At 45.1% G+C, this 12,119-nt stretch overlaps 1 protein-coding gene across 3 annotated transcripts in view; it reads left to right on the top strand.

Annotated features, from left to right (window-relative positions):
• YJEFN3 (YjeF N-terminal domain containing 3) overlaps window positions 1-12,119 on the top strand; it is a 654,481-nt gene that overhangs the window by 141,917 nt on the left and 500,445 nt on the right. The window lies entirely within an intron of this gene.

Here is a 12,119-nt window from a genome sequence, read left to right on the forward strand (position 1 = left end):
CGCTGATCTGACAGGCACTGCTGCAGGCTTTCCCAGCACCTGCTCTCAGAAGGCACTGAGAAAGCCACCTCCCTGCAGGACCCCGAAGGCCCCCGTGGCCATCTTGGATCCCTGCAGGGAGGAGGCCCTCAGAACAGCATGATCACATCGCACTGTACCGAGGGTCTCAGGGAAGGATGCAGGGAGCCCTCTCCCTACGTGACTCTTCCCTGTGCCCCCGATACACTACAATCATGTTTGACTGCCCCTGGCACATAGTGACTGCCCCTGGCACATAGTGCCGGGTGTCAGCTGTGATCGCGTGAGTGCTGCTGATTGTAGTGACGTACTATCCCATCCCCGATCATACGGGCCCGGGTACCGTGGACGGGATAGTATGTCACATTTCAGAAAGGAATTAAAATCCTGTTATAAGCTGGTCTAACAGGCTCTGTCAGTGAGTCACTGACAGATCTCCAGTACACGAGTTCCGTATTGCATAAGACCAGTGATCAAAGTAAAAATTAAACCTCTCCCACAGTGGCACTTAGTGAAAAAATGGAAAAAGTAAACGAAAATATGTAAAAAAGTAAAAAAAAGCAAAAAAATTACAAAACGCTATCTTGCCACTAAAAACGTAGCTTGTACGTTAAAAAAATAAACAAAAAAAGATACACCTAATTAATATTGCTGGGTCCAGTACAACCTGAAGTATAAAACTGTTACGTTATTCATTCTGTACAATGAACACTGTAAAAAATAATAAAAAACATGCCAAAAATGTCGCTTTTTCATCATACTGACACAAAAAGACTGAATAAAAAGAAAAAACATGCCAAAAATGTCGCTTTTTCATCATACTGACACAAAAAGACTGAATAAAAAGTCATTTGTATATAAAAATTGTATAAATGAAAACACCAAACCATCCTGCCACATAAAAGCCCTGATATAGCTCATTCGGTAAAAAAATAAAAAAGTTAGAGCTCTCAGAATATGATGGTGTAAGAACAAAATAATTTTTGTAAAATATGTGTTTAGTGTGTAAAAGTAGCAAAGCAAAAAAAAACTAAATAAATCTGGAATCACAGTAATCATATTAACCCAACAAACATATTGGCCTTATCACTTTTACCACACGGTGAACTGTGCAAAAACTAAAAACAACAACTGAATTGCTGGCTTCTGTTCATCGTGCATCTGAAAAATCTTATTGAAAAGCGATTAAAAATGTTATGTGCCCGAAAATGGTACCAAAACAATTTCCAACAGATAATCTTTCATACACAGCTCTGTTTGCTAAATACATAAAAAAGGTACTGGTCCCAGAATATGGTGGCGAAAAAAATATTTGTTTTTAAAAAAAGAGCATTTTTACTGTGTGAAAGCAGCAAAACATAAAAATGTCAAGAACACCGCAGTGCACTTGCTCACTGAGCAAGTGCGCGTGTCCTGAGTACAAAGACTGCACAAAGATACCTGCGGAGCGGGCAGCAGTGGTGACAATGCATGCTCCAGGACCTGAAGCACGTGACTGCTGGGGGCGTGGCCTAAGCTCCACAGAGCTAGGAGCTGCAGGGAAACTCCTAGAAAGGTAACTACAGGACAATGTTACCAAGGGGCATAGACAGAGACAGAAACCAGATCAAGCCGGGTCAAAGCACGAGATAGCAGGACAGTACCAAAGGGTTAGACAGAAAGGACCGTCAGGACGTAGCAATAAATCAGAAAACCAGAACGGGCATTAGACAGTACAATAGAGGTAACCTGTAACGGAGTAACGATAGCCAAGCCAGGAGGTCAGAACCAGAAAAGACAATTGTACAAAAACGAGAGATGGAGTACAGAGTGAAGGAACAAGCCAGGTCATATACGGGAAGCAAACAAACAACACAGAGTACGCGCACACCAGGGGTCAGACACACCAGAACAGCAGTATAACTGACAGAGAATGCTAGTTTGGAGTGAGTATAAATACCCCTCCCAGATCCAAAGAGAGGCCGGCAAAAGTTAACCCTGTGAGAACAGGACATTAACCATGTCCTAACCATGACAAAAAAAACTGAAATTGATCAGATATTGCTGCAATTACACTGACCAGAAGAATAAAGTCATCTAATCACTTATACCGCACGTTTAACCATGCAAAAATAAAAATAAAAACTATTCTTGTAATGCTGTCTATTTGTTCATTCTGCGTCCCAAAAATCAGAATAGGGCTCAGTTCACTTTTATCCTTTGTTCTCCGCTGAGCGCTTACTTTAGGATTCCCATGTAAATCTCCAAAAATATGATTCAGTCAAAACCCACTATGGAGCCACTCACTTATGAGGCACATGGAGTCCCTTTGGACTCCGTCTGATTTGTGTTCTGGCAGTGTCCCTCATTTTAGGTGTCTTTTTAGAGCACAAATGTTGTCCAGCACAGTTCTGTGGATGCCTAAAAGATGGATACCACTGGAACAGATGACAAATGGAGTCCAAAGTGTTTGTATCTGCCTCATTAGAGTGAAAGGTTCAGTCGGGGGGCTTTGTCTGAATTTCATTTTTGTGGACTTTACACAGAAACCCCAACAGAAATGCTCAGCGTAGAACACAAGAATGTGTTTCCACCTTATACTGTAAGTGAGCAAAATCTGTGCTCCAAAAGCCAAATATGGATCCTTCATTCTCAGCCCTGATGTGTGGCCTAATAGTAATTTCTCACAACATATGGGGAAGCACTGCGTTCAAGAGAAATTGTGCAATAAATTGTGTGGTCTAGTTTTACCTATTAACCCTTGTGTAAGCGACAAATTTTCAGCAAATTGGGACGCGAGTCACGGGAGTAAGTATATATCACTGTAATCGTACTGACCCGAAGAATAAAACCGCTTTATCAATTTTACCTCATGTGCCCAAAAATGGTACCAATAAAAACAACAACTCGTCCCGCAAAAAATAAGACCTCTCATGACTCAGTGGGTCAAAATATGGAAAAATTATAGCTCTCAAAATGTGGTGATGCAAAAACTATTTTTACAATAAAAAGCGTCTTTTTGCATATGACAACTGCCAAACATAAAAACCCGCTAAAAATAGTAAATCAAACCCCCCTTTATCACTCCCTTAGTTAAGGAAAAATAATAAAATTAAAAAAATGTATTTATTTCCATTTTCCCATTAGGGTTAGGGTTAGGGTTAGGGCTAGGGTTAGAGTTAGGGCTAGGGTTAGGGCTGAGATTAGGGTTAGAGGTGTGTTGGGGTTAGGGTTGGAGTTAGAATTGGGGGGTCCCAATGTTTAGGCACATCAGGTGTTCTCAAAACGCAACATGGCGTCTGATCTCAATTCCAGCCAATTCTGCGTTGAAAAAGTCAAACGGTGCCCCTTCCCTTCCAAGCTCCGCCATGTGCCCAAACAGTGGTTTACCCCCACATATTGGGTATCAGCCTACTCAGGACAAATTGCACAACAACGTTTGATGTCCAATTTCTCCTGTTACCCTTGGGAAAATAAAAAATTGAGGGTAAAAATATCATTTTTGTGGAAAAAAAAGTATGATTTTTTTATTTTTATGGCTCTTTGTTATAAACTTCTGTGAAGCACTTGGGGGTTCAAAGTGCTCACCACACTGCTGTGAGTTCATTTTCCCCTTCATCACTGAGGTCTGGTGAACTCCCTATTCTGGTAAAGGAAGGTAATGAGCCTGATTATCAGGCACCTGAGCCTAATGATGATGACTGGCTGAGTGGAGTCACGGACTGGATATAAGGCTGCCGACGCCCTTCTGCCCTGCGGGTGATTTCTCTGTGGACTTCTTTGAGACCAGTCAGATTCCTGCTCCTCTAAAGCTAAGTTTTCTGCTTTGCCTGTTAGCATTTGTGTTTTGTTTTTGTTTGCCTTGCTTTTCTGGATTCTGCCATTCCCTGCTGGGGTGAGCTGAATCTCCTTTTGCCGGTTGCTCTGTCTTCAGAATATTCCTGAGTACTGACATAGCTTTTTGAAGCTTAGCGTCTTCAGGGCCTTTTTTCACTGTCAGTTTGTTGGCTCTTGTTTTCATAGGGTTTTTCACGGATTGCAGACAGCAGCCTTCCTGTCCTTTCCTACCTAGTTAGCTTGGGCCCCGTCTTTGCTCAGTCTATCTTTGTCTGTGTTAGTGTTCTTTCTTCTTGCCTCACCTTCATTATTTGTTGGGGGCTGCCTTTTGCTTTGGGGTCTGCTCTGGGGCAGTTTAGATTTTCCTTTCTGTCTTTAGGCTATATAGTCCTCCGGCTGTGATCGAGGGGTCTAGGGCATCGTAGGAACCCCCTACGGCTACTGCTAGTTGTGTTGATAGGTTCAGGGGTCTGCAATCCGATAGCTGCCAACTTCTCTGGTTTTCTGGACTTAGCTAGCATTTCTCTTTTTGCCTCCTACGGTGACTCATTCATAACACCACACATCTAGATAAGTTCCTTGGGGAGGTCTAGTTTACAAAATGTGTTCACGTGTGGGGGGTTTCAACAGTTTAGGCACATCAGAGGCTCTCCAAACGCGACATGACCCCCGCAAACCTTTCCATCAAAGTCTGCATTCCAAAACGTCACCACTTCCTTTCCAACCCCCGGCGTGTGCCCGTATAGTAGTTTTCTCCCACATATGGGATATCAGCGTACTCAGGACAAATTGGACATCAACTTTTAGGGTCCAATTTCTCCTCTTACCCTTGGGAAAATAAAAAAATTGGAGACTAAAAGATCATGCTTGTGGAAAAAAAATGATTTTTTTATTTTCACGCCCAGGCGTTATAAACTTCTGTGAAGCACTTGGGGGTTCAAAGTGCTCACCACACATCTAGATAAGTTCCTTTAGGGGTCTAGTTTCTAAAATGGTGTAATTTGTGGGTTTTCCACTGTTAAGGCACATCAGGGGCTTTCCAAATGTGTCCGATCTCAATTCCAGTGCAAAAAATTAAATGGCGCTGCTTCCTTTCCGAGCTCTGCCATATGCCCAAATAGTGGTTTACCCCCACATATGGAGTATCAGTGTACTCAAGACAAATTGCACAATAACTTTTGGTTTTCTGTTACCCTTGGAACAATAAAAATTGGGGGTGAAAAGATTATTTTTGTGGAAAAAATATGTTTTTTTAATTGTACGGCTGTATGTTATAAACTTCTGTGAAGCCCTTGGGGGTTCAAAGTTCTCACCACATATCTAGATAAGTTTCTTGGGGGTCTAGTTTCCAAAATGGGGTCACTTGTGGGGGATTTCCCCTGTTTAGGCACATCAGGGGCTCTCCAAACGTGACATGGCGTCCGATCTCAATTCCAGCCAATTTTGCAGTGAAAAAGTCAAACGGCACTCCTTCCCTTCTGAGCTCTGCCATGTGCCGAAACAGTGGCTCCCCCTGACATATGAGGTATCAGCGTACTCAGGACAAATTGTACAATAACTTTTGCATTTCAATTTCTCCAGTTACCCTTGGTAAAATAAAAAAATTGGACCTGAAATATTTTTTTGTGAAAAAAAGTTAAATGTTCATTTTTTTTTAAACATTCAAAAAATTCCTGTGAAGCACCTGAAGGGTTAATAAACTTCTTGAATGTGGCTTTGAGCACCTTGAGGAGTGTAGTTTTTAGAATGGTGTCACTTTTGGGTATTTTCTATCATATAGACCCCTCAATGTGACTTCAAATGTGATGTGGTCCCTAAAAATAAAATGGTGTTGTAAAAATGAGAAATCGCTGGTCAACTTTTAACCCTTATAACTTCCTAACAAAAAAAATTTTGGTTCCCAAATTGTGCTGATGTAAAGTAAACATGTGGGAAATGTTACTTATTAAGTTTTTGTGTGCCATATCTCTGTGATTTAAGGGCATAACAGTTCAAAGTTGGAAAATTGCGAAATTTTCGCCAAATTTACGTTTTTTCACAAATAAACGCAAGTTATAGCATTGAAATTTTACCACTATCATGAAGTACAATATGTCACGCGAAAACAATGTCAGAATATTCCAAGATCCATGGAACCGTTCCAGAGTTATGACCTCATAAAGGGACAGTGGTCAGAATTGTAAAAATTGGTCCGGTCATGAACGTGCAAACCACCCTTGGGGGTAAATGGTTAAGGTAGCTGGGTTGAACCCAATCAATGATGGCCTAACCTTTCCCAGGATCCATCTTAAACCTGGGGGCTGACACAATGAAACCCAAAAATGATATTTCTTGAACAGAAAAGGTACATTTTTCAATTTTAGCGAGCAACCAATTATCCCTCAACCTTTGCAAAACCACACGGACATATTTATCATGTGAATCCGGTTCAGGTGAGAAAATTAATGTCATTCAAATAAACCACAATAAATCTCCCAATATAGTCAGAAAAATATGATTCATAAAATTTTGAAAAACTGCAGGTGCATTTGTTAGACCAAAAGGCATGATGAGATTTTCAAAGACACTTTCGGACATTAAAAATGCTGTCTTCCGCTCATCACCCTCATGAATCCGTATAAGATTATATGCCCCTCTAAGATCCAGTTTGGAAAACCATTTGGCCCCAGAAAGTTGATTATATAGATCGGGAATAAGTGGAAGTGGATAAATATTTTTAACCGTTATTTTATTTAACTCTCAGAAATTGAGGCAGGATCGAAGACCTCCATCTTTCTTTTTAACAAAAATGAATCCAGCAGCTACCGGCGATGAGGAAGTGTGAATATGACCTTTTTGTAAACTCTCGCTAATATACTCTTTCATGGCTGACTGATCAGGGTCAGTCAAGTTATACAAGCGAGCCTTGGGCAATTTGACATTAGGAATGAGATTAATTGCACAGTCATAGGGGCGGTGAGGAGGTAATATCTCAGACTCTTTTTCCGAAAAAATATCTCCAAAGTCTTTCAGGTATTCCGGAAGACCCTCCAGACTAATGGAACAAACATGCACAGGTTTAACACATATTTCAATACAAAAAGGACCCCATTTGACAATATCTATCCAATTCCAGTCAATAATTGGATTATGCGTACGCAGCCAAGGAATACCCAACACAATTCCAGCAGATAAATTGTCAAAAACATAACAGGAGATATTTTCCATATGAAGAGACTCCACCTTGAGTGTGAACTCCACCGTAACTAACCAAACCAGATTTTTGAGCAATGGTAGTTTGTCAATGGCCACAATTTGAATAGGGCTTTCTAGCTTAACTGTCCCTAATCCTAACTTCAGAACCAGTCCCGCATGTATGAATCTAGCAGCAGATCCGCAGTCAATAAAGGCAAATGTGAACAGACACTGATCTTGAAAAAGAAGTTCAGCATTCAACAACACCTTATCAGAGGAGTAAAAGGGTACCTGTAAGTCTGAGTGACCTCCTCAACAATAACCTAGACTTAGGTGTTTCCCGACAGCTTGTTTGCTGCAGGTCGTACCAAACAAATATTTAAGAAATATCCAGCTTGGCCACAATAGAGACAAAGTCCAAGTTTCCGCCGGTGTCTCCTCTCCTTAATTCTAGGGCTGGCAGCACCAACCTCTATAGGTTCCACCTCAGGCTCACAATCCGGGCCAGATGGACAAAATGGAGCCTCTTTTTGCACCTCACGTCTTTCCCGCATCCTCCGATCCATGCGGATAGCCTGAGTCATGGCCTCCACCAAACAACCAGGTGGAGCATGTACAGCCAAAGCGTCCTTAAGAGACTCTGAAAGACCCCTGAGGAATTGGCATCTGAGAGCTGCATCATTCCATAGGACCTCAGAAGACCACTGACGAAACTCATTACAATAGTCTTGTGCTGTGTGGTTCCCCTGTGTCAGGTTCATAATCCTTGTCTCTGCCACCTTGACCCTGTCAGGTTCGTCATAGATTTGTCCTAAAGTGTCAAAAAAGGCATCCACCAAAGGACGTTCAGGAGCAGGAGAGGGTAGGGAAAATGCCCAGGTATGAGGACCCCCCACAAAAGTGACATTATAATTCCCACCCGCTGTGACTCATTCCCTGATGACCGGGGGCACAAGGTAAACAATAATTTGTAACTCTCTTTAAAAATTCTGAAGTGGTCCTTTTCTCCTGAAAATTTGTCAGGGAGTGCAATAGCAGGTTTTAGGGGGGCTGAACGAGAAGTCAGATGGTACAGGAGTCATAACAGTGGTCTGAGGAGAGGGGATTCTGAGGGGCAGTAAGAGTACCAGAAATCTGGCCCTGTAACTGAGCATGAGAGGACGCCAGTTTGTGTTGTTCCAAGGCTAAATCTTGGACCAACTGAATCAGATTTGCCACCTGATCACACAAAGTATGTAACGGATCCATAGGTGGGAACCTGAAAATATTTTAACAGTCAATCGTAATGTGACGCGAGTCACGGCAGTAAATATATACACTACTTACTGTAAGTAAAGGGAGGTCAAACAATTCGAGGTCAGGTCCAGGAAATGGCACAGTGCGACAAAGGGAAGTCAGAGATGAAGTCCAATACATGAGCCGAGGTCAAGAAAGCCAGAGAGACAAAACAGTTTACAGAGAGCAGGTACAAGCAAAGTCAGGTCACAAGCAAAGGGTGTGAGTCCGGGAAGAGAATCAAGTCAAGCAGGGTCAGGCACATAGCGCAGAGGGATCAATGTTCCACAGGCAACAGCAAGTGTACGATTGACAATGGGGGGAGGAACTAGCATGTTTAAGTTGAAGCCTGATTAAACAAAATGAATACAGGTGATTGCAGCACAGACCCAGCACAGACTGACAGCCCCAACACAAAGTTACAAAAAAGACAGAAACAGAGTGGAAATCATGACACAAATAATATAATTACTTTTTTACTACTGAAATGTTGTATTTCAATGTCCCAATGTTCTAAAATTCTGTGAGGCACTTGTGCGTCAAAATGCTCAATGCACCCCTAGATGAATTCCTTAAGCAGTGAAGTTTCCAATATGGGGGTCACTTTGGGAGGTTTCTGCTGTTCAGGCACTTCAGGGGCTGTAATGGCACACGCAATTTATTCAAACGGAATCTGCGTTCTAAAAGCCTAGTTTCTGCTTGCAAATAAAACCCACCATCAGAAAACAGCTTCTTGGGTCACAAGTGCGGATTCTGTAGGAACGTCTATGTGAACCACACTACCACTTATGCCTTGCACCAGTGCAACATTGAAATGCCTGAAATATGCCAATACTACTACTATAATATTTTCTGGAACTTCTTCTGTGTTCAAGATCAGGGCTGCCACTAGGAATTTCGGGGCCCCATACTGGCAAAATTTATGGGGCCCCCCTTGAGACTCCGCCCAGGCTCCACCCCCAGCTCCGCCTCCACCCTAGCTCCTCCTCCACCATGCAAACCTTCCAAAATCCCTCCGCCCTTTCTTGGAAAAACTTCACTTCTACACCACACCCTCACCAATCTCACATCAACACCATATCACATACATAGCCATCAGCTTTAGTTTTGACCAAAAGATTTTTTAAGCCTGCCACCATGACAAGGTAGACTCTATTGACAGGGCCCTACTCTACTCTAACCTATTAAACATTTGGTAACTTTTTTTAACCATTATTGTGCATCCATCTTCAGACAATGACCAGATGATACTGAGTCAGTGCCCATCTAACTCTAACATACTCCAGCAAGGTGGCAAAGGCAGTACCTTATATTAGGTTGGTCACATATTAAGTCAATGTAATTGTACCCCCCATGAGACCCCCAGATTCTGTTCCCTCTCCCGTCATGGCTCTTTGGGCACCGCCACCATGCCTCCGGAGACGGAGACATCGGAGAGAGTCAGAGACAGACAGTCTACTCACCCTGCTCGCTCGCCGCCTCGTGACTGGTCTGCCTGTGCCTACCGTCTGCGCCTCGCCATCCACCGTCCCGCTGCCGTCCACGGTCACCATCTTCTGCTCCCAGCCTGGTCCCACCACGTGGCACGCTGGCACAGCCTATGGGTGATGGTCACACAAAATCCCTCATGCTCCATTCAAACATGGCTTTAGGACCCCAACTTCTCAGAAAAGGGCTTTTGGCTGCCAGCTATGTAAGGTGTATGTGCACCCCAAAACATGAGATCGCAGATATCAGCACTTCAGACCAGACATGCTTCTGTAGACACGGACTGTGCTAACAAATCGCCAGTGATCAGCACTGACACTGGTATCCGAGGTCCCAGCAGTCAAAGATGACAAGATGAGAATGGAGGGGCTGCCATGTCCCTGACTAATATGTCCCCACTGCTACAGATCTGATAGTGAACTGCCAATCAGATCAATTTACCTGAATGACATTGACATAGGGGAACTGGAAAATCCCCAATGTTCAGCACTAGACCTGTAGTGAGGGTCAGCCCTAAGAGTAAGCGCACGAGCAGCACATTCAATGTGGACTTTCCTCAACAAAATCATGTGGCACGTGTGGATCTTGTCACATACAAGTGACACACTGTGGATTTTAAAATGCACATTTGAGTGGGAATCTCCCACTCATTTGTATTTCCTCACACATTTCCTGGAGGAATAGAAATGCATATTTATAAGTATCTAATGGTCCCAGGACTGCGCTTTATGTTACATTACCATCACAAATCTGTTCTGTCAAAACCCTGCAAAAGAGCCCTGACCCTAAAAATGGCACAGAGTGGACTGAGAACCAGTGGGACTATAAAGCCCCCAGTCAATTTTACACTGCAGACTTCTCCGCTGCCTTGCACATTGTGAGAATAGAGCAGGTGACTTTATAAGAGTTGTCAAAAGGTGACCCCAAAAAATCCCTGAGGTAAGAAAAGACTAGATAATATTACCCCCTCCCCTATGTCTGACTCTGAACCCTTCAGCTAGTGCACGGGAGGGAGGGGACTGGGGGGCTTTATTTACTGTATTGGGAGTCATCTGGGGACAAGTGAAAGACCCCTAGAAGATGACATCTCATGCACATAGGGCAACCTGAAACAGTAGGGTAAGTGGGAAGAAGCCGGCTCTGCAGCAGAGAAAATAGGGCAGGTGGGTGGGAGTCTGCCCCTGTGGGGTACAACACGGGGATGTACCCTAAGGCTCCCAACCCCACAATGGCTATGCAGCCCCTCAGGGGGAGACAGGTTTATTGAGCTGGACGGAACCGCTGCCCCACAGAGCCTTGCTCTCCCAGCATGAGAGCCGTAGTCATATCGCAGCTGCTGCAGAACTCCTATCTGAAGCGCGGTTTCCCTTATCCCCTTCACACGGTCATAAGCGCCCGCCGCCGACGTTGCATAATAACTTTCTAATGGGCCCCCCAATGCCAAAATGCACAAGCGGCTCTGTACACCTCGTACACACGGCTCTGCTCCGTACACCTCGCACACGCGCGGCTCCTCTCCGTACTCGTCGTACACGCGCGGCTCCTCTCCGTACTCGTCGTACACGCGCGGCTCCTCTCCGTACTCGTCGTACACGCGCGGCTCCTCTCCGTACTCGTCGTACACGCGCGGCTCCTCTCCGTACTCGTCGTACACGCGCGGCTCCTCTCCGTACTCGTCGTACACGCGCGGCTCCTCTCTGTACTCGTCGTACACGCGCGGCTCCTCTCCGTACTCGTCGTACACGCGCGGCTCCTCTCCGTACTCGTCGTACACGCGCGGCTCCTCTCCGTACTCGTCGTACACGCGCGGCTCCTCTCCGTACTCGTCGTACACGCGCGGCTCCTCTCCGTACTCGTCGTACACGCGCGGCTCCTCTCCGTACTCGTCGTACACGCGCGGCTCCTCTCCGTACTCGTCGTACACGCGCGGCTCCTCTCCGTACTCGTCGTACACGCGCGGCTCCTCTCCGTACTCGTCGTACACGCGCGGCTCCTCTCCGTACTCGTCGTACACGCGCGGCTCCTCTCCGTACTCGTCGTACACGCGCGGCTCCTCTCCGTACTCGTCGTACACGCGCGGCTCCTCTCCGTACTCGTCGTACACGCGCGGCTCCTCTCCGTACTCGTCGTACACGCGCGGCTCCTCTCCGTACTCGTCGTACACGCGCGGCTCCTCTCCGTACTCGTCGTACACGCGCGGCTCCTCTCCGTACTCGTCGTACACGCGCGGCTCCTCTCCGTACTCCTCGTACACGCGCGGCTCCTCTCTGTACTCCTCTTACATAGGCGGCTCCTCTCCGTAAACCTCGTACATGCGCAACTCCGCTTCATACACCTCGTACGCACGC

This window comes from Dendrobates tinctorius, unplaced genomic scaffold, assembly GCF_039654945.1.
Source record: "Dendrobates tinctorius isolate UK_male_01 unplaced genomic scaffold, ASM3965494v1 ptg000175l, whole genome shotgun sequence".
NCBI lineage: Eukaryota > Metazoa > Chordata > Amphibia > Anura > Dendrobatidae > Dendrobates > Dendrobates tinctorius.